Below are 22,465 nucleotides of genomic sequence, written 5' to 3'. Positions count from 1 at the left end.
TAAATGGGTATTCAGAAATAAATTTAATGAAGCTGGTAAGGTTATAAAAAATAAGGCAAGATTAGCATGTGAAGGATATTCACAGAAAGAGGGAATTGATTATAATGAAACCTTTGCATTGGTAGCTAAAATTGAGGCAGTCAGATTATTTCTTTCATTTGCAGCTCATAAGAACTACAAAATATATCAGATGGATGTAAAATGTGCATTTTTGAATGGTGATATTGAAGAGGAAGTTTACATTGAACAACCTAATGGATTTTCATTGACAAATAATGAAGATATGGTTTGCAGATTAAGGAAAGCTTTGTATGGATTGAAGTAAGCTCGTAGAGCTTGGCATACTAGATTAGACAAATATCTCTTGAAGCTTGGTTACACTAAAGGTAATGCTAACAACAACTTATATTTCAAAGTGACTAATGATGACAACTTGGTTATTGAAGGTTTTGTTGATGATATCATTTTTGGAGGAGAAGAATGATTATGTAAAGACTTTGCTAATAAGATGAGGGAAGAATTTGAAATGTCTATGATTGGGGAGATAAAATTATTTTTAGGATTGCAGATTTCACAGACTGATAAAGGTATATTCATATGTCAAACAAAATACTTGAAGGAACTATTGAAGAAATTTGGTATGGAAAATTCCAAATTGGTAAGTACTCCGATGACTACAACTGATAAAATGACACTGAATGATGATTCATCTCATGTTAATCCTACAAGATATAAATCTATGATTGGAGGTTTACTGTATTTGACACAAACAAGACCTGATATAATGATTGCAATATGTATTGTTTCAAGTTTTCAGAGTAATCCTAGAGAAAATTATGAATCAGCAGTAAAAAGGATTTTCTGGTATCTACAAGGCACAACAAATCTTGGTTTATGGTATTCTAAAGATGAAAATTTTGAATTATGTGCATACATCGATGCAAATTGGGTTGGAGATGTAGATGACAAAAAGAGCACCACTGGCGGATAATTCTTTCTTGGTAGCAGATTGATTTAATGGTTGAGCAAGAAAAAAAGTTGTACATCACTATCAACAGCAGAATTAGAATATGTTGTAGCAGCAACTAATTGTACTTAGGTATTATGGATTAAGAAAATGTTGAAGGAAATCAAGTTAAAATGCAAAGAACATATAATCATTTATTGTGATAATTCAACAGCAATTGATATATCAGAGAATCTGGTATTTCACTCTAAAACTAAACATGTTTCTATCAAATATAATTTTCTAAAAGAGAATGTTGAAGCAAAAGAAGTGAGATTGGTTTATGTGAATACTAAAGAGAAGTTTGCAGATATCTTTACTAAACCTTTGCCTAAGGAAACTTTTCAATATCTTAGAGAGAAACTTGGGGTAATACCCTCACAGGTAGAGACTTGGAGAATTGATGATTGGTATCAAACTGATAGAATTAATAGAGAAACCTTTTTTCGGCTTTGATGGAAGAGAGCTACTTCTCAGGGGGAGTAGTTGGTTATAAAAATTGGTTATTGTAAATGGTTTTATGAGTTTGGTGTATGTTCTAGTATTTGTATTACTTTGTCACTTGATGTCAAAGGGGGAGAGATATCTATGAAAAAAATTTGTATTTCGGAAAAATTATGCTTTGGGGAGAGATTATTCATTGGGGGAGAGATGTATACTCTATCTACTAATCTATTCTAGAGATTGTTGGTTTTTGGTTTTTGGCATTCTATTTTTGGCACTTGCATGTTTTTCCATCTTATTTTGCTATCAATGCCAAAGGGGGAGATTGTTGGTATTAGGGATGTGTTACATTAGTTTTGTCATTGATATTAACACTTGTCCTTTTGGAGATCTTTGGTTATGATGAACCGACACATTATGTTCACCGGCATGTTTAGTGACTTATGCATAGTCACCAATATATTGTTCATCGGCAGGTTATGTTGTTCACCAGAACTAAGGATGACTTGTTATCATCTGGAGATCACTTGGTTATGTCGAAGACATGGTTTGGATACTTCATTTTGGTATTTTGGTAAATGGTCTAATTGGGTTGACATATTTGTTGTTACCGGCAAATTCATCTATGTTATGGACCGACATGCATTATCTATTCCAGATCAGCACGACACATTATGGAGATGATTTATTAATTGGATATTGTTGTAAATATATTGAGCTAACATGATGCATTGCATCTTGACTTATTTGTAATTGATTTTATTGTAAATATTCTTAGTAAGCTGACCTACACATTTGGTCCTAGGTTTGGTATATATGTAAGATATCATTTGTGAGATGAATAGAAGAGTAGAATATTGTAAGTAAGGTTATGGTATTGTAACATGGTATGTGTGAATATTGAAGATCATATGAGCAGAACATAGAGAAGGTTCAAGGAAGGTTTGAAGGTGATTATCAGAGATTAACCAATACTAAATCCAACATTGAAGATGGTACTTTGAGTAGTACATTATCATTTGATTTAACCATCCAATTGTAGTCAGTGTGACTCATATTTTGTGTTTGAGTAGTGAGCTCTAGGTGGTTGGCCTTTTTGCATGTGCCGACCCTATTTGTATACACATACTATCTGCAGTAGTATCATCATATTGTGGGTAAGATTTCCCACCATGGTTTTTCCCCTTATAGGGTTTCCCCGTAAAAATCTCTGTGTTATGTGTTGTGGATGTTGTTTCTCTTTCTGTTTTATGCATAAAGCTTTACTGGCATTATTACTAACTACTAATTTGTCAACCAACATTAAGTTTGGTTTACCAGTAATATGCATCAAGTTTGATTAACTTATATTTGGGTTTAAATTAATTGACAACTGATTCACGCCCTGCTCTCAATTGCCTCCCAAGTCCTAACATGATGTTTATCCTAAAATATACCTCCCACATGAGGATCATTTGGTGCAAGCAAATGATGTTGTATTTACCTTTCCTAGTAATAATATATATAATTTTTAAAATGAATTTCTTACTAGAAATGAAGCATTAATGGGTCATGTTTTTCCTTGTCCTAAAGATTTTCTTGCACATAAAGATACTTTAGCGCAATAATATGAATTCATTAGAAGTTTCCTTGATGCTCTCCCTTCTATAGATGTGTCATTGAAGAACAAATATCTTAATCAAGTCAATACCATTCATGTTTCTAGTCATGAGAAACCTAAACCCAAGGAACCTCCCAATATCCTAAAAGTTGGAAAATACATATTTGAAAGAGTTGATATGGAAAGACAACTAGAACAAAAATATGGTTTTGAAATAAATCACACATTTAATGCTTCTATCAAAAAGAAAGATCCAAATGTTCTTCTCACTTCTCTTTCTTCCCCCTCTCACCCTAACAAATACATTGATAAGGATCTTGTTGAGAAACTCCATGATATCTTAGCAAAGATCTTCCCTTTAGGACTTGATTCAAACTTCCCCTTCACACCATAGGTTGATCCAAGAAGCCTTTCATAAAGTGGTTCCTCATCCTTCTAAACTAAATGATATTACATTCTCACAAGATGAATTTCCTTCTATAGAAATTAAAAATAGAGACAATCCCCTTATTATTACTCCTTGCATTTATGAACAGAATATAAGAGGTACTTTAATCGATAATAGGTCAGCACTTAACAATTGTTTTGTTGACTTATTAGAAAATTTAAATTGGGATCATTGTTCTATTCAAATTGACCCCCTTTGTGTTTGTGGCTTTGAATATGTTACTAGAGAGTCACTTGGTATAGTCATTTTAACTATCAAAAGTAGGACCTATGATTTTACCTACTCCTATTCATGGCATGCCCAACCATGTTAATTATAACCTTCTTTTAGGTAGACCATGGATTAATTATATAAAATATGTCCCTTATACTCTTCATCTCACAATAGAATTCATATATAACAATGAACTTCACACAACCAAGGTTGATCCTAATCCTTATGATTTTGTTCATGATAAAGTAGGATGCATTTATCGCTTAAACAATATGATTCCTTCAAAAACACAATCTCCTATCAATGATGCTTCCTTAGAAACTAATTCGAGTACATTAGACTTTATACCTTCTTTCAATGGGTATAAGATTCCTCAATATAAGAAGGAAACTATTACCAAATTTTCACCTACAGGCTCAATCAGGTAGAGTCACGTAAGTTTCAAAGTTTTAATGGTGCTTTTTTTTAATTCAATCTCCTCGGTAGTTAGATTACAGAAAGTATTGAAAGTATTTCAATCATAAAAGGAAATGAAAAATAAAGAATTCTTTTTCAAATCTTTTGAAAGATGTAATCTTTATTGAATGTGAAAAATACATGTCTCACACAAAATCCGTGAGATGGACTTTTCTCATATAATACAAATTAAAAGATAAACTATGAACAAATGAGTAAATATAAAGAAATAACGCATGTATAGGAGGTAACCAGTCATTATTTGAATGATTGGTACTAGTGATTTTTTTGCTCCTGGTTGTTCTGCTTTGTTTACTGGTCAACTCTTAGCTTCTACATGTCTTTCAGTTTCCTACATACACGAATTTAACAGATTAGAACAAATGTTCTAAGAAATGAATGATTATACACATGTACATTCACACATGAACACATATGTTAGCCTATATGTCAATCATGATTAAACCCAAAGCAGTACCATCATGCACACTCAAAGTAAGAACTTTATTTCTAACTATTTTCTTCATGTGCAGATGTAGGTGTAATTATATGATATCATGCATGTGGGGTAAAATGTGACTCCCACGAGGGTTGAGCCTAACATGCAAGTAAAATAGTTATTGCATCTTCCCCTAAGGCTATTTAAGTCTAGAGTCCTATCAAAGAAATAATCATGTTTAAAAGAGAATACTATTGTCAATCATTGTATTTGATATCAAAAGATTCATTTGACATTAACTCTGAACTTAAATAGTCTCAGAGTATTAATGATAATCAGACATATTAAGCTATTAAAGGGACAAGACTTCGTGTCTTGAAACCTTCTGGTTTAATCTTACATTCATTCATTATCAGATTTGTAGTCGAAGCTATGAAGTAGCATAAAAAGATGCATAAAGGACACATAAAAAGCATAAATATTGCAGTTATGCATAGTGGACAAAAGGGGGATATTTGTAGCCTAAAAGGAAGGGTTTGTGACAAATTTGTAATCTTTATCGATAGTCATGAAAACACAAAGAGCACTTAATGCATAGATCAATATTTAGATGACCATGAAATTATCAATGGACAACTTGGGGATTAATGAGACAAAGCCATGGAAGTCAAGAAAATGAAGGGTCTGTATGAGAAACTTGACAGCTATAGGTCTAAAAAGCTTATGCTAACCTTTCCTTTACATCTCAATATAAGAGGGTAACCTTCATTACATAATGTGCATAGTACAATCATGAAAATATGGTCTTCCAAGATAATTTCATTGTCGCAGTATTCAAAGAAAGAACCCTAAAGGGCACATCACTATCTAGGGAAAACCAATTTATATCACTAAACATACTTTGTATACCCAGTATGGTCAACACAAAAATACTTTTTAGAAGCATACAAAACTAACGATCACATACAGGCATATTGTAGTCTCAAAATATGGTACATTGCCATGAAGATACATAGAGTAGACATAATCCCATAAAAGAGGAAAATAGAAAAATCCCCAAGAAAGCTACATTTCAAACTCCAACCCGCACTAAAAATACCATAAAATTATGCAAAGAATAGAGGGTCACGGCTCATGATCAACAGAGAATACAATTATATTTTCATGTAAATATAGTGCTCACTATCAAAATACAGAGATCTAATTTTAAAAATAGAACAACAAAATACTGGTGTTGAAGAACAAATGTACCCATAGCTTGGAAAGGTTTTTTCATGAAATCCAAAATCAACAAGGTTAGAGATACCAAAAATAAGGCAAGATATCAGTATATTAGAGTAAGAGAAGAGTCAAAGACAGTACTAAGTTTTGTTTCTAGTCTATGCTTCAACCTTCAAAATCCATAGGTGATAGTCAATGCATAGACCAATCAAAAGATACAATCCACACAAACATCAAAAAATGAATATCGGTAGCCACAAAATCAGTAAATTTTTCCCAATGATGAAATATACAGTAGCAGAAGATGTACAAAATCCATAGAAGAAAATAATAACATGATAATGGAGGTTTCAAGTCTCGAAACCCTTATGGTTTTCTACAAAAGTTGATGTTTACAAAAATGTAGTGAAGACCAAGCCCTATGAAACATAGAGACTGTATGATGCACAACAAATAGAGGGTTGCAAGAACTATAACTATAAATAGAGTACCAATAAAAGCCTCATGTGTTTAAAGAGATTCCAAAATGAACAAAAAAGACACATTTTTCTAGAATATAAAAGGGTATTTACTGATAATAGGAAAAACCCCTTTCGGGTTTGTTGGAGTCAATTTACTAAACCTGCAATTTGAGTCACAAAGCTTCCTAATATATCTTTTCAAGCCTTTAAAACATTTAAATAATCATAGGAGGTATCCATCGAATTTGATAGCCACAAAAAAACACAAGGAAAGCAAAAAGAAATTTCAAATGAGTTGCCAAGCATCCTACAGAGCACCAACTATGCACTTTCGGAAATAGCATATGGAATGACAAACTCAGGTGTATACGTTGCTGTGAAAAGTCCTCAGAATCTTTGTTCAAAACCCTTTCCATACTAAACATGTGTAGAATTGAAGGTTAGGGTTTTTAGCTCCTTTTTTGACCTAAAGCTTCTTCAAGAAGTTTCAATGCAAATAAATTTCTTCATCTCGAATATATTTCAGTTTTGTTTTAGGGTTATTTTTTGCCCTAAAATATACTGATACCTTTTGCTTTTTTGAGTCATTTTTTACCAAGTTCAAAATTAAAACTAATGTGGTCATGGCCCTTATGGTGAAATATACAAAGCCTAGGCATTCATCATGCTTTAGGATAATTTAAGATACAATGTGCCACATATAGCTCGTGTCAAGGTGGATACCACATAAGGCTTGCTTTTTAGCTGAAATTATGTGCTCATGGTCAACTTTGGATGAGTTTTTCATATAAGTATTTATTTTAAAGCATATGAGTTAGTAGGTGTAATTATAAGCTTCTAACTAATTTTGTTAATCTTTATTGCAAAATGACACAATATAGGGTTTTTTGAGATTCAGTTGTCAACAATAAGAGGGAGTATAGCATTTTTTACTTGCTTTGAGCATTTTAGGGGTGGTTGTTTCAGTTGGCAAGCATATGCCAAAGATTTAGGGGTTTGTTTTGGCCTTTTAAAAGCACTTTTGAGAGCATCTTGGAGTGATTTTAGATTGCCTTTATGGAGGACCTTGTCATGTATGGCATTTTCAACCCTTTTTATCACTTTTTGAGATGGATTCATTAGCTAGATTAGAGGGGTTTTTGTTACATCTGAGCCCAGTTTTATTGGAGGTCCCTATTCTCATGGTTTTTTGGAGGGAGTGAAAAATGAAATATTCACTTTAGAACTCATTTGACAACAGTTCTTGGTTATGCAGATTTGGGCCTTAGTGACTTTTGATAGTCCTTTGTCTAGTTTTGCCATCTTTTGTAACTCATTTTCATGATATATGCAGAAACTACTTTGGAGGGTTTTGACAATAAATTTTACCCTCTTATTATTTACAAAGTTGTGTATTCCTTGTGATTGATCAAGTTAGTAGTGAAAGCCGTGTTGTTTTCCTTCTAATTTTTTCTCATGTTTCCTCATACCTTCTATGTAATAGCATATTGTGTAGGTTATAGATTGTGTTTAAGTGAATGTATCAACTCCTTATTGTGAAGTTTTCCTTCTTCCATTATGGAGTAAATGAATTCAATCCTTTCTGTGAAATATTTGTGCATGTATGCTTGAAATAAGTTGTGTAGGCTGATTATTGTTAGCATGGTTTTCAAATGTCTATTCTTCTAAGTATCATAAGATATCAGTTGGTATTTCACCTAGTTAATCTCCATTTTTAAGTTCAATTATTAAGTTTTGCTAATTTTAATTTCATCTCTTCCCCTTTTCCTCATAAGTTAGTAGTAATAGAATCGGCTAAGAGCTGGCCTTATCTGAAGGTTCACTTCAGTTATAAGTGACCCACAACCTTGGATTGATCCCATGTTTCTCCTAAAAGATTAGTTTTCAACTTTTCATAGGGTACATTTCTCAGAGATAACATTTTTTGGCATGCCCAAAGGGACTGTCGAATCAAGACAGTTGAAGAATCTTTTAATTTTTGCTAGTTTTGACGTGCAACCAGCATATTTCAAGCCTTTCACGAGGGGATTTAAGCACATTTGGTGACTCTGATGTTTTGTGAGGAGATTCAATGCATTTTACAGTTTATGAGAATAGTGGAAACATGAATCAGCTCTTCATCCTTTGATTATATGCAAATTTCACCTCCTAAAAGAAGAGGTAGGAGTGCAAAAAGAACTCCTGAATAGTCTAAAGGAGTGTAGTCGACACCACCCAGCTTTAAGCCAACAAGTTCTTTTGTTTTATCAATTGTCTTACCCATTTTTCCAGCTCTGATTAATCCACCTCCAGTTGTTTCTTTGGCTAGACAATTTCCTTTTGTGCCATTTAATGGAGGCAAACCTTTGAATCTTACAGTACACGCCGATATTCCAGTGGCTACACTAAAGAGTCTACCATTCTTTAGAGGGGAGGGTCAAACCACTCCCATAGATCATATCAAAGATATTTCCTCTCTTTGTGGAGTACATCATATCACTCAGGAAAATGTAGCCTTGAGATTACTTGATGCTTCTTCTAAGGGTAAGGCTTTGCAATGGTCTAGAGGCCTAGCAGTTGGCTCAGTTGCAACATGGGATGATTTAGGGGAAACCTGTATAATCAATTCAAAGTCATGTCTGATCATTTGTCCCTTGTTCAACAACTTTCTATTGTTAAGAGGGCCCCTCAAGAGAAGATGTCTGACTTTAATTTTTATTTCCAAAATATTTGGGATAAAATTCTTGTCACTATTAAGCCATCTGTTGAATACTCTTTTCTTTACTACTTAAGATCCCTTAATAGTGAGATAGTTGTGATGATTCAATCAATGGGAGGAGATTCACTACCTAATGCGTATGAGATATCCATTAAAGAGGAGAATAGTTTAATTCAGGATGGGAAGATTGCTCCCAGACCTCCTATGCCCATATTTTCAGACATTCAACCTAACATACCTTTGTAGATTCCATCATTTTTACCTTTGCTAATGGTGCCAACATTACAAGAAGCTACCTAGACTGTTGTAACTCAAGAAGTTACTGTTTCGGGCTCATCTCAAGTGCTACATGATATCAAAATCCTACTTCATAATTTTGGTAACAAACCGGTGAACCTAGAAAAGCGGGAGTCTCAAAACAGACCTCCCTATCAACAACAAAATTAGGCTTCAAATCAGCCTTTTCAAAGTCAACAACAATAGTACCAAGGCAATATACCTTTCTACCGAGGAAACTATCAAGGTCCAAGGAAAAATGTGAATCAAAGGCCTTTTCAAACATATAATCCAGTGCCTATCAGTGTAGTAAAAGACCTTGTTCCTATTCAAAATAATCTTGTTGCTGATTGTGAATGGTGTTTTCCTTGTGGTTAGCCTCATGATCAAGCCACATGTTCAAATGGTGTCATCAATCAGGCTTTGATGGTGTAAAATACTATAAATAATTCAAGTGCTACAAGTCCAAAGCTTAACCTGCCTAATGATGGAGCTTCACACCAGCAAGAGTAACATACAAATGACACTACTCAGCTAAATTGGCAGGGAGAGGAGTTCTACAAAATGAATATTGATGATACTCCAATTGATGCTAACACTAGATCAAAGAAAAGATCTTTTAAGCTTGAACAAGCATTTGATAAAGAAAAACAAGTAGTTGTAGGGCCATCTACATCACAAATAGCTTGCATCCTATAGAGAGGCACTCAGCCAATTGCTAAAGAGTAGCCCCATTTGCAAGCTAACCATGATATTGTGAAAACCCATCAAAAGGTGAGTCCAACTTTACCTTTCAGCACTGTTGAAAATATGAAGAAAATGAACATAACTATGTCTATGTGGGACTCCCTAGCTATTCCCGATCAGCAAGATATGCTACAATTAGCATTAAAATATTTGAAAGAATCAAAAGAATCCCCATTAGGTCAAGATAGGGCTGTGTTGACTAATAACCTTGAGGAAAGTAAGTTAGTAAGCAAAGAGGAAGATAAAAATGTTAAGCCACCTTCTTTTAATTTGTCTTTAATCATTTGGGATAGTTAGTTCAGAATTGCATGGTAGATAGTGGAGCAAGCAATTTTGTCATGCCAAGACAGATTGCAGATATTTTAGGATTAACTAACTAGCCTTTAGAGAAAAGAGTGTTGTAGTTAGATGGGACAACAATAAATACCATAGGGGTAATTAAGTATTTGGGTTTAACATTTCATTCTTGCCCAAATTTATCCATTCCTCAAGAGGTGTTTGTCATTGATCTTCCCCCTTACCTTTCCTTGTGTTTATCAAGAGATTTTACTGCCAAAATTGGAGGTTATCTATCATCGGATTGGTCACACAAGCTTTTTAGGAATAGATATGGTACTAAGGTTACTCTTAGATTTGAATCCCTTACCAAAGACCATATTGAGCCATATACACCATCCATAGTTAATATCAACAAGCTCATCCCCTAGGAGAATGAGCTTGTTGTAGCTCAAGAGTTGGAGTCAAAAAGTATTCCTGAACTGGTCCTGAATGAGTGGGCAAAAGAGAATTTGATTGATAACCTGGATAAGTATGATGAATAATGATGAACAGTTAGTACCAAACCGATACTGAGAGGGGGGGGTAATCTGTATAGGCAAAAAATTTCCCTAAACCAGTTTAACTACAAAGACTGCACTTAGCTAGTAAATAGTAACACCGGTCTGAATCAGGGTACTACTGGTAAAACAGAGTGAGAGTATGAAAGACATAAAACGGCAAACACTTATATCTCCACACAATCTAATAACTCATTTCCACTTCACCCGTATGCATAAATAAGTAATATATCACCAGAAATATAATGACCGCCGGTTCAACATGCTTTACTACTTGACAAAGAATATTAAAGCATCACACATAACACACTGATTTTTCACATGGAAACCCAACTAGGAAAAACCATGATGGGGATGAATACCCACAAGTTGTTCTTTGAACTCTTCTGAAGTCCACTCTGTTAGGAGCCTAGTCCGGTTAAAGACTTTTACAATAGGTTCTGCAAGGAACTGATCCTTCTAGGGATCACCCGGTTAAGGGATGGTTAAATACTCGGTTAAAGGTTAGAACCTTGTTAAAGGTTACCTCACAAGAGGATTTGAAAATCTCATTGAATTGAGTCACCTTGTTAAACGATTTACACAAAAGCCTATTAAAGCTACCTAGTTAAGGGATTTTCCAACTGTTGAAATGGTTAGAAGTCAATAGGTAATACACTGATCTGATAACAACACTCAATGCCAAGGCAGATCCACTTTAGCTCCTTTGCTTCTGCAATCACACTCTACGGGTATCAACACACTTCTTCAGTCTAGCAAGAATCAAGTATCTCTTCACTTGGATACACACATAACATTGAAGAACAACCCCCAAGATGAAAAACATCATTGACCTTATAGGAAACAGATAGGTTGGTAGCATAAACCCTAAACCCTAAACATTTAGTTTTAACAATTCAATCAGTTCAATCCTGACTGTTAATCATACTGCATTGAATACAATAGTCTCGAATAGATCTCAAGACGTTCTCCAATGTTCATTATTTGTTGCTTCAAGAAGCTGATAACCCATCACGCGCTCTCCACCGTTCATAGAGACTTTGCACATTCCCGATGTAGATAGGATCAATCTCCATGCAAGATCCTCAAGGAAATCCTTAACGTGCAGAAGGCTGACATGGCAACATGATCTGATATTCATTACAATGCTAACTCATCACAATATGTCATCGGTTGAATCACATAGGCTTGGAATGCATCAACTAGAAACCCTGAAGATGACACTACCAACCAGTAGTCATACCAAATGAAACCCCGATACAAAACTTCCCATATATCAATTCTCATTTCAACATACTGCTTCACTTTTTCACATGTACTAATTCACAAGATCATACCGGTTCTCTTGCCAGTTTTCTTACTTCAATATACTAGTTCATACTTCAACATATTGACATCAATGACAACATGCAATATCATCATGTCATCAAGCTCTACACATATGCCAACAAAGTATATTCAGAATACAAGTCTAGGTAATTATGTTTTGCATGAGCCTGAAACAAAAATGCCTAACATTGAGAAGAAGGAAAAAACTATATTAGAACAGTAAGATTAATTATGGAACATTTACTTTGATGTTTCTTGGAGCAAGCATGAAGCTAGTGGGGGTGAAATTCTTGTATCCCCATAGGGTGAACACTATTTTTCAGCTTTTCCTTTTTCCTTTTCTTGCAATAATAACACCGTTGAATATGAAGGCCTAATTCAAGGACTGGAATGGGCAAGAAAAAAGAAAGTCAGTTGTTTGAAGGTACATGGTGATATCGAGCACATTGTTAATCAAGTAAGGAATATAAATGTTACAAAAAATGACACTCTTAAGTCTTATAAGAACCGAGTTTGGGATGCCATAGAATAATTTGAAGCATTTAACATAGTGTCTATTCCTAGAAGTGAAAATAAACATTCTAATAGATTAGCTACAATTGGTGCTCAGTTTGACAGTCTTGATATGGTTTGTAAAGAGAAGGTTTCACAGTATGTAAAGATAGTTGTCAAGCCTTCTATTCTTGATAATAATGTTAACTGGCAAGTTTTTGAGAATGATGATCGAATTCTTAGTTTTATGGTTCAAGAGGATCAATTTTCTGTCACTAACCAAGAAAAGTTGAAGCATAATTATGAGGACCAGATTATTCAGTTAAGAAGCAACAAGCTACCCAAAGGTCTTGTGACTTTAGAATCTACTTTCAGCACTAATGACCAACTTAAAAAGAGTAAATTTGGTATGTAGAGCAAACAAGAGCATTATGAAGAGCTGGAGATATTTAAGGTTAAGTTGCTGAAACTTGGTAACTTTTATTCTCCTGAAGAGAATCAAGCTTTTATTGCTTTGTGTCAAGAGTTTCATGATGTGTTTGCTTGGGATTATTCAGATTTAAAGGGTTTTGACCCTCATATAGCCCAACATACTATAGAGTTAAAACTAGGGGCTAAGCCTATTAGACAGAAACAAAGGCCCTTAAACCCAAAACTTGAGCCTTTGATGATTAAAGAGTTAACCAAGTTGACTGAAGGGAGCATCATTTATCCTATCAAACACACATCTTGGGTCTCCAACCTCGTCCCTGTGAGGAAGAAAATTGGAGAGACAAGGTTCTGTGTTGATTTTAGAGACCTAAATAGAGAATCCCTAAAAGATCATTACACGCTACCTTCTATGGAGTAGATGTTGCAAGTGGTTGCAGGTTCTACAATATTTTCTCTCCTTGATGGTTATTTTGGGTATAACCAAGTTAAGGTCAAGGATGAGGAGCAACATAAAATTGCCTTTACAACAAAATGGGGTACCATGGATTACAAAAGAATGCCTTTTGGTCTTTCTAATGCCGAATCAACCTTCCAAAAGGCTATGGATATGACCTTTAGAGGTTCAATGTATAAGTTGGTACTAGTCTATCTAGATGACATAACTATGTTTGTAAAGAACTCTGATGAACATTTGTCTCATTTGAAGCAGGTCTTTGAAAGGTGCAGGGACTATGACATTTCCCTCAATCCAAAGAAGTGTAATTTTGCTATGCAAGAGTATAAGTTATTGGGGTACGTTGTGTCCAAACCTAGTATTTCAATTAACCTTGAAAGAGTAAAAGCTATTTTAGATCTTCCTCTACCCAATCACAAGAAGGGACTGCAAAGTTTTATAGGTATAATTAGTTTTGTTAGAAGGTTTATACCAAATATTGTTAATTTATTGAAACCTCTAAGTACAATGTTAAGGAAAAATGCAGCTTTTAGTTGGGCCATAGAGGCAAAAGATGGTTTCCAGGCCATCAAAGAAGCATTGTCCATGGCACCCACCTTGATAAATCCATATTTTTCCAAGGATTTCATCCTTTATGCTTATAGAGGTATGGACGTTAGTTCTGCTATGTTGGTGCAACAGAATGTTGAAGGTTTCGAGCAACCTATTGCTTTCTCTAGCCAAGGTTTAGAGGAGTATGAACAAAGGTATAGCTTCGTTGAAAAGCATGTTCTTTCAGGTATTAGAAGTTTAAAGAAATTCAGATACATGATCTTGAATAATAAGATCCACTTAATGTTTTCTCACCCAAGTATAAAAGGGTTCTTGTTAACCAAATATTTGAGTGAGAAAAGAGCACGGTGGGTTACTAAATTCATGGAGTATGATGTGAATATCAAGACAAAAAAATTGGTTAGGGGAAAAGGATTGTGTGAGCATCTTGTTGCAGTGGCTCTGAATGACTCAGAACATGAAGAAAAGAAGGTTTTGCTTCTAAGTGATAAGCCTCAAATCGCTGGGCCAAGTTGGGTCAAAGATATGACTCATTTTCTACAAACTGGTTAGTGCCCACCAGGTCTAGACAGAGCTAAAAGAAGGTACTTTAGGTTACAATGTATTCCTTATAAACTTATTAATAATGTTTTGTTTAAAAAGGACCTCAATGGTGTCCTATTGAGTTGTGTTGATAATAAACAAATTGATAAATTGCTGCATGAGTTCCATGATTGAAATTTAGGGGGTCATTTTTCCCTTAAAACAACTTCTCAAAAATTAATGAGGTCCGATTATTACTGGCCAAATTTATTCAAAGATGCCCATGCTTGGGCAAGAAATTATAAAAAGTTTGCCATATTTGCAAGTAAGGAAAGGCTGCCAGCTTTGCCATTACAGCCTATCCAAGTAGATCAACCTTTAATGAAATGGGGTGTTGATTTCATTGGCCCCATAAATGCACCTTCAAGCACTGGGAATAGGTGGGTTATTAATGCTACTAACTCTTTTACTAGTACTGCTACTGACCATTTATGACAGTAAGGCTTATGTCTTGCTATCACAAATCATACACCCATATCCAATCAATTAGTGAACATGGTAGTAGTCCATTAAAGGAGTTATTTTGAATCAACCCAGTGCAAGAGATAACTCTCATTAGCCTATGAAGAGCATATCTACAACCAATGATAATAAAGTCTCATACTTCACTATCATGGATCCTAAACCTATACTTAAACAAGCTAGCAAGGGTTATTGTCTACACCAGTTTGTGTTTAAGTCATGATTGCTAAGTGACTTTGTGCCCAACACTTTCTAGGCTACTGGTTTTGATGTTTAGTAGGCAAACATTCAATAGAAATTTCCAAAATGTTATCACATTTTCACCTACAGTCTCAATCAAGTAGAGCCATCTAAGTTTCAAAGTTTTAATGGTCCATTAATTTTTTATTCAATCTCCTAGGTAGTTAGATTACAAAAAGTATTGAAAGCATTGCAATCATACAAGGAAATGAAACATAAAAGATTTATTTTTCAAATGTTTTGAAAGATGTAATCTTAATTGAATGTGAAAAATACATATGTTTCCCACAAAAGCCGTGAGACTGACTTTGCTCATTTGATACAAGTTAAAAGCTAAACTATGAAAAAATGAGTAAATGTAAAGAAATGAAGCATGTATAGGAGGTAACTAGTCATTGTCTCAATTACTGGTACTGGCAGTGTTTCTGCTCCTGGTTGTTTTGCTTTGTTTCCTGATCAGCTCCTTGATTCTAGGTGTCTTTCAGTTTCCTGCATAGATGAATTCAATAGATTAGAACATATGTTCTCAGCAATGAATTATTATACCCTACATATCTACATTCACACATGGATACATATGTTAGCCTATATATCCATCATGATTAAAGCCAAAGAAGTGCCATCATACACACTCAAAGTAAGCACTTTATTTCTAATTGTTTGCTTCATGTGTAGACGCAGGTGTAATTTCATGATATCATTCATGTGGGGTAAAATGTGGCTCCCACGAGGGTTGAGCCCACCATGCAAGTAAAATAGTTGCTACGTCTTCCCCTAAGGCTATTTAAGTCTAGAGTCCTATCAAATGAATAATCAAGTTTAAAAGGGAATACTATTGTTGATCATTGTATTTGATACCAAAAGATTCATTTGACAGAAAGTCTAGACTTAAATAGTCTCAGAGTATTCATGCTAATCAGAGATATTAAGCTATTAAAGGTACATGACTTTGTGTCCTGAAACCTTTTGGTTTAATCTTACAAGAAATCATTGTCAGATTTGTAGTCGAAGCTATGAAGCAACATAAAAAGATGAATAAAGGACACATGAAAAGCATAAATGTTCCAGTTATGCATGGTGGACAAAAGGGACATATTTGTAGCCTAAGAGGAAGGGTTTGTGACAAATTTGTAATCTTTATCGATAGTCATGAAAACACAAAGAGCACTTAATGTAGAGATCAGTATTTAGATGACCATGAAAGTATCAATGGACAACTTGGGGATTAATGAGACAAAGCCATGGAAGTCAAGTAAATGAAGGGTCTGTATGAGAAAGTTGACAGCTATAGGTTTAAAAAACTTATGCTAACCTTTCCTTTACATCTCAATATAAGAGGGTAACATTCATTACACAATGTGCATGCTGCAGCCACGAAAAGATGGTCTTCCAAGCTAATTTCACTATAGCAGTCTTCAAAGAAAGAATCCCAAAGGGCAGATCACTATCTGAGGAAAATAATTTTTTATTGCTAAACATGCTTAGTATACCCAGTATGGTCAACAGAAAAGCACTTTTTAGAAGCATACCAAAATAACGATCACATACAGGCCTATTGCAGTCTCAAAATGTGGTTACAGTGCCATGAAGATACACAGAGTAGACATAATCTCTTCAAAGAGGAAAAAAGAGAAATCCTCAACAAAAGTAAATTTCAAACACCAAACCCCACTGAAAATATCATAAAATTGTGCTAATAACAGAGGGTCATGACTCATTATCAACAGAAAATATAGTGATCTTTTGGCGTAAATACAATGTTCATTGTCAAAATACAGAGGTCTGATTTTAAAAACAAAACAATGAAATATTGGTGCTGAAGAACAAAGGTACCCATAGCTTAAAAAGTTTTTTTCACTAAATCCAGAATCAACAAGGTTAGAGATACCAAAAATAAGGCAAGAGATCAGTATATCAGAGTAAGAGAAGAGATGAAGATAGTACTGTTTTGTTTCCAGTCTATGCTTCAAGATTCAAAATCCATAGGTGGCAATGAATGAACTGACCAATAAAAAGATGCAATCCGCACAAATGTCAAAAAATGAATATGGGTAGCCACAAAATCAGTAACATTTTCCCAGTCATGAAATATGCAGTAGCAGAAGACTTACGACATCCATAGAAGAAAATAAAAACATGATAATGGAGGTTTCAAGTCTTGAAACCCTTATGGTCTTTTACAAAAGTTTCTATGTACAAAAATATAGTGAAGGGCAAGCCCTGTGAAAGACAGAGACTATATAGTGTACAACATATAGAGGGTTGCAAAAACTATAACTATAAATAGAGTACCATTAAAGCCCTCATGTTTTTAAACAGATTCCAGAATCAACAAAAAAAGACATGTTTCTATCAGAATATAAAAGGCTATTTGTGAATAACAGGAAATTCCCCTTTCGGGTTTGTTGGAATCAATTTATTAAAGCGGCAATTTGAGTCAAAAAGCTTCCTAAGATATATTTTCAAGTCTTTAGGGAATCGAAATAATCACTGGAGTTATGCATCGAATGTAATAGCCACAGAAAAACATAGGGAAAGCAAAAATAAATTTCAAATGAGTTGCCGAGTATCCTACAGAGTGGAAACTATGCACTTTTGATAATAGCATATGGAACAGAAAACTCACCTATATATGCATGTGTGAGAAGTCCTCATAATCTTTGTTCAAAACCCTTTCCATGGTGGTCATGTGTAGAATGGCGGGTTAGAGTTTTTAGTCCCTTTGTTGACCTAAAGCTTCTTCAAGAAGTTTCAATGCAAATAAATTGCTTCATCTCGAATATGTTTCAGTTTTGTTTTAGGGTTATTTTTTCCCCTAATATACACTGATACCTTTTGCATTTTTGTGGTATTCTTTACCATGTTCAAAATTAAAACTAATGTGGTCATGGCCCTTATGGTGAAATGTACAAATCCTAGGCATTCCTCATGCCTTAGGCCAATTGAAGATACAATGTGCCACATATAGCTCGTCCCAAGGTGGATGCAACATAAGTCTTGCTTTTTAGTTGAAATTATGTGCTCGTGGTCAACTTTGGATAGGTGTTTTGTATAAGTATTTATTGTAAAGCATATGAATTAGTAGGTGTAATTAAAAGCCTTTCATTTATTTTGTTAATATTTATTGCCAAATGAGAAAATATAGTGTTTTTTGAGATTCAGTTGCCAACAATAAGAGGGAGTATAGCATTTTTTACTTGCTTTAAGCGTTTTAGGGATGCTTATTTCAGTTGGAATGAATATGCCAAAGATTTAGGGGGTTGTTTTGACCTTTCAAAAGCACTTTTCAGAGCATCTTGGAGTGCTTTTAGCTTGCCTTTATGGAGGACTTGGTCAAATATGACTTTTTCAAACTTTTTGATCACTTTTTGAGATGGATTCATTGGCTAGATTAGAGGGTTTTTTGTTACATCTTAGCCCTGTTTTATTGGAGGTCCCTATTCTCATGGATTTTTGGAGTGAGTGAAAAAGGATATATTCACTTTACAACTCATTTGAGAGCAGTTCTTGGTTATGCAGATTTAAGCCTTAGTGACTTTTGATAGTCCTTTGTCTAGTTTTGCCATCTTTTGTAGCTTATTTTCATGATATATGTAGAAACTCCTTTGGTGGCTTTTGACGGTAATTTTTACCCTCTTATTATTTATATAGTTGTGTATTCCTTATGATTGATCAAGTTAGTAGTGAAAGCCTTTTTGTTTTTCTTCTGATTTTGTCTCATGTTTCCTCATACCTTCTCTATAATAGTATATTGTGCATGTTACAGATTGTGTTTAAGTGAATGTATGAACTCCTTATTGTGAAGTTTCCGTTCTTCAATTATGGAGTAAATGAATTCATTCCTTTCTATGAAAAATTTATGCATGTATGCTAGAATTAAGTTGTGTGGGATAATTATTATCAACATGGTTTTAAAATGTTTGTTCTTCTGAGTATCATAAGCTATCAGTTGGTGTTTCACCTAGTTAATTTATTTTTTTAAGTTCAATTTTTAAGTTTTGCTGATTTTAATTTCATCTCTTCCCCTTTTCCTGATAAGTCAGTAGCAATAGAATCAGCTAGGAGCTACCCTTATATGGAGGTTCATTTTAGTTATAGGTGACCCACAGGCTTGGATTGATCCCATGTTTCTCTGGAAAGATTAGTTTTCAACTTTGCATAGGGTGCATTTCTTGGAGATAACAGAAGCCTTGAAGGAAAATTGTGTGTCATTTATCCAAATTTATTCTAAATAAATTTCCACCTCTCCTTCCAACACATGTCTTGATGATGATGAGGGCTCTTTAGATTTTGATACTAGGGATGAATGCTCTCATGTAGATATTCTAACAGATATATTTGATTCTAAACATGGATACAATGGACATGGTTTAGGATGTGTACAATAGATTTTTTATGATAATGAGAAATGTATAGAAGGTCTAGGTTTCCAAAGTCCCCTTTTGTTGAAATCCCCTTCCCAATTGCTTAATACATCTATGTCTTCTTACATCTTCTCATCACAACAAGAGATAATTTTGTGTGAGATTCTTAAATCCAACATGATTACTCTCCATTTAAAGAATCAAAGAAAGAATTGTAAAAAAAACCAACACCATTCTTATATTTGCAAGTATCATCAAATCCCTAGCCATACCACTAATGAATGTCATGATTTAGTGGATAAAACTCAATGAATTATTGTAACTGGTACCATTCAAATACTAGATGGCAATGAGTTGAAATCTCATATTTTTCCTCTTACATAACACTTAAGTTCCTATTATGTTGCTCCCCATTATGTGACATTGGTATCTTGTTGGAAATTGACACTCATCAGGTGGTTTCTAATGATTGATTATTGGCTTAGGATTATCATTGATGGAAAATATTAATGAGATTCCCATCTGGTAATCACAGATCTTGATTTTCAGAAGAGGATGTTGTTGGCATATGATGAATTGGTATGATGATATGATGATAATGTATGTTGTCATTGATGTCAATAAGTGCACATGAACCGGTATGAAGATTGAAATAAGTTGTTATTTATGTTCAAGTAGGATAGCCGATATGTAGGGATGAAGTGGACCGATGTCAGATTTTCATTAAGTGTGACTACAAGTTGGTAGTCTTAGGTCTAGGGTTTCTAGTTTGGCAATCTAGCTTGTGCGATGCAACTGGTGACATTCTATGATGAGTTAGCTAAGAGATAAGGATGAGATCAAGATGCCACATTAGTTTTGTGCACGTGAAGGATTTCCTTGAGGATCTTGCATGTGAAGATTGATTGCATTAAATGTCTACCTCAAGAATGAACATTCTTCTTAGTGGTATGTGAAGAGAGCATGATGGGCTATTGATTTCCATACATGGTAAAGAAAGGATGATGCTGAATGATTTGTGATCTATTTGATATTGTTTTATTCTATGCAAAGTGTTTGAATGGTCGGGATTGGACCGCTTGTAATTGTAAACCTAAAATGTTTAGGGTTTAGGGTTTATGCTACCAACCTAATTGTTGTCTATAAGGTCGATGATGTTTGTTATTGTTTGTGTTTGTATCTGAGTTATGAGATACCTTCCATACCAGTGAGTGGAAAACTACAATGTGTGATTGTAGAGTAGAGGAGCTGAAAAGGATCTGCCTTAACATGTAGTGTTGTTATCGGATCAGAGCTTTACCTATTCTCTTCTAACCATTTCAACAGTAGGAAAATCCCTTTACTGGGTAGTTTTAACAGGCTTCTTGCAAATCCTCTAACTAAGTGACTCAAGATCATTGAGTTCCTCAAATCCTCTACAAAGGTAACCTTTAATAGGGTATATAGCCATACCTTAACCGGGTGTTTTTTAACAGGATCGGTTCCTAACAAAACCTTATTGTAAAGTCTTTAACCGGACTAGGCTCCTAACAGAGCGACCTTCAAAAGAGTTCAAAAACAAGCTTGTGGGTATTGATCCCCACTGTGGTTTTTCCCATTTGGGTTTCCACGTGAAATATATGTGTGTCATGAGTTGTGCATTTTTCATGTGATGATTAAGTAGTCTTTGTTTAGATGAATATGCATGCAAAGCTAATGGTTATGGTATTATTGATACAACACATGCATGAGTATGTTGGTGAAGTAGTTATCAAGTGTTGAATGTTATTTGAACTATTCAGTTTTACTAGTTTTGATGTCTGAAGTCTTACTGTGTTTAACCAACATTGCCATGGTCAAGTTCAGTGATGAAGATAACCAGTTAGCATTGTTTTAACTTGATAAGTTGCTGAGAATTTTTTGTATGTACTGGTTCACCCTCCCTCTTAGTACTGATTAGGGTATTTGTTGTTCATCATTACTCATCAAATGTCAACTGATAGCCAATTAACTAGTATTTCAGGAAGAACAAAGTAGTTTTGGTCTGGAATATTTCTAGTGATTGCAGAGCTATAAATCATGTTTGAGATGATTGGGATGACATAGAGACATCATTTTATCATTGTTTTGGTGATCCAATCAAGCTGACATATGACTACATGTTACATTAGTAGGCTGACTTGATAAATGATCTATTTTGTGATTGCGGATATATAAGACTAGTGTAGATGATATATTTGATGTGTGGTATGATTATATGTGAGCGAGTGGTGATCAAGAATCCTTTTTAGCATAGTTTCATGTGCATATTCTTGATCCAGTAGCTAATTGAGATAGTGAACAAGGCAGAACAAAGCATAATAACAGAGGTGATTCAGTCAGTGTATTTGGCACCTAATCAAAACTCATCCAAGAATTGTAGATTCTATTTTGGAGTTCATTTTTTGTAATTTGTCATTGTAATTAAATTAGTAAGGCAGTGAGCCTTTCGGGGTTGTAGCCCTAATTATATTTGAGCAGTCAGCTCTAGGAAATGTTCCTGAATGCTTGTGCATTCTCCATATTATAATATTATTTTTCTATTGGTCATAGTGGAATAATATTTTAGGTTCAAATCCCATTGTGATTTTTCCCATTTGGGTTTCCACATAAAAATCCAATGTTATGATTTAATAGTTGAATTTTTTATGTTCCTGCATGTCATTTTCGTGTTTATGCTTTTTATGGTTTAAAG

Source organism: Cryptomeria japonica, chromosome 3, assembly GCF_030272615.1.
Source record: "Cryptomeria japonica chromosome 3, Sugi_1.0, whole genome shotgun sequence".
NCBI classification, from domain to species: Eukaryota; Viridiplantae; Streptophyta; class Pinopsida; order Cupressales; family Cupressaceae; genus Cryptomeria; species Cryptomeria japonica.
Note: the sequence above shows the minus strand (reverse complement) of the source record.